This window comes from Schistocerca americana, chromosome 2, assembly GCF_021461395.2.
Source record: "Schistocerca americana isolate TAMUIC-IGC-003095 chromosome 2, iqSchAmer2.1, whole genome shotgun sequence".
NCBI classification, from domain to species: domain Eukaryota; kingdom Metazoa; phylum Arthropoda; class Insecta; order Orthoptera; family Acrididae; genus Schistocerca; species Schistocerca americana.
The window spans coordinates 551,261,578-551,263,921 of NC_060120.1; positions in this window are offsets into that span (position 1 = coordinate 551,261,578).

The following is a 2,344-nucleotide window of genomic DNA, read 5'->3' on the forward strand; positions in this document are numbered from 1 at the left end:
TTACTGTTACGTATTTTTGGAACTTACCGTGCTGATCTACGTACTAGACTTTGTAGTCCTTATCTTCACCCACTGGAACATACTAGGAAATTGTATGAAGGTATGACTAGATACTCTGTCCAGTCTCATTAACGTGACCAGCTGTCAGAAGTCTGAACAACCACCATTTGCTGTGCGAACGGCTACGGGACGTGCAGGAAGGGAATCAGTGAGATTCTGGAAGGTACCAACAGGGACATGGAGCAATGCCGATTAACGTACGGTAGCCAGCTGCGCTAGGGTTTTTGATCGAGGACTCATAGCACGAACAGCCCGATCGATTCTCGATTGAGATTAAATCCATGCAGCGTGGTGATCAGGGGTGCACGGTAAGCTCATTCTGGTACTCTTCGAAAAATTCACGTGCATTGAGATCTGTGTGACACGTTGGTTTCTGCTGCTAGTGGATACCATTGTGCTGAAGGAAAACAAATTGCATGTAGGGGTGGACATCGTCCTCAAAGGTAGGTACATACTCGTGTTGAAACAGTGAGCCTTTCAGAATGACAAGATTGCCCATAGACTCCTACGAAAACATTCCCCAGATCATAACGACACCTCTTTCTTTGATTTCTGACGTCTCATGCCTTACACTAGAAAGGCCGTCTAGAGTATAAAACATGACTCATCTGAAAAAGCTACCTATCGCTTCAGTGGACATCCAGTTGCTTTACTGGCGCGCAAATGCCAGGCTTCGTCGCGGATGAACAGCAGTCAGCATGGGCGCCTGATCCCGCCTCCTGCTGCGGAGGTCCATATGCAGCAAAGTTCGCTGAACAGTCGTTGAGGAGACGATGTTGATAGCCTCTTTGTTCATCTGGGCGCTCAGATCCTACGCCCGTAAACACCTCCAGAGTCGTAGTTCACCACAGTCACCTATGGTCCGTGATGTACTAAAGTGGCCTCGGCGCTAGTTTTGGATGTCGCGATTTTGTTCAAAGTGGCTCTGAGCACTATGGGACTTAATTTCTAAGGTCATCAGTCCCCTAGAACTTAGAACTACTTAAAGCTAACTAACCTAAGGACATCACACACACCCGTTCCCGAGGCAGGATTCGAACCTGCGACCGTATCGGTCGCGCGGTTCCAGACTGAAGCGCCTAGAACCGCTCGGCCACCTCAGCCGGCCGCGATTTTGCCATGCACGGTATTCTTTAACCATGACGGCACGAGCACAGTTTACAAAATTAGCCGTTTCGGAAATGCTTCCACCCCTGGCTGGAAATCCAATGGTCACGCCCTTTTCGAAGTCAGATAAATCGCTCCGTTTCCGCATTACGACAACGACTGCGCTGCTTCCCGCGTCCCACCACGCGTTTTATGTACCCTCTGCCGTTGGTGCTGTCACCTGCCGTCTGCGAGTGGCTCTTCCATGTTGACGTCGAACATAGCTGGTGATAACATTAATGGATGTAGATAGCGCACAATAGAAAATCATGAGAGGCACTATACATCGTTACGAACAAGATGAGCAAATACTCTTTCAGGATGAAGATATAATTACCGACAAAAAAAATATAATTTCATCCATAGTGGTGTTAGAGCCCTACATTAGTTAAAGAGTAATCACCAGATATGAATGAATTAGCCTGTAAGCCGAAGACACGTTGATGCACTTTAATTTCTCCTTCGATCTAAATATCTGGGCCCGCATGTCGTGGTCGTGCGGTAGCGCTCTCGCTTCCCACGCCCGGGTTCCCGGGTTCGATTCCCGGCGGGGTCAGGGATTTTCTCTGCCTCGTGATGGCTGGGTGTTGTGTGATGTCCTTAGGTTAGTTAGGTTTAAGTAGTTCTAAGTTCTAGGGGACTGCTGACCATAGATGTTAAGTCCCATAGTGCTCAGAGCCATAGTTCCATAGTACATATCTGGGCCTGATACTACCCAAGTAGATGTACATGTAATTCCTGATGTTTTTGTTCAACAATGACAATCAGTTTGGAAACAACAAAATGAGTAAAGTGAATCACGTTTCTGCGCAATGCCAGTTAATCCACTACTACGCTGTGCTATTGGGCTGTTGTAGACCCATACGAACTGCGAGTACAATTGAACATTGAACTGGCTGCGCACCACGCTTCCCAAACTGCTATCTGGTGGAATATTAACGGCTTAGTATCTAAACCAAGAATGACTTAAGAACCAAAGAGCATACACTGTTCATCTAGTTATTATGACAACTTGCTTAATATCGTGTTGACCCGGCTGTTGAACTCAGTGTCAGGGATTCGGAAGGTCCTTGGCAGGTGTCTGGATGTTTTATCACCAGACGTCTAAGCACAGGTCACGAAATACTCGTGATTTTCA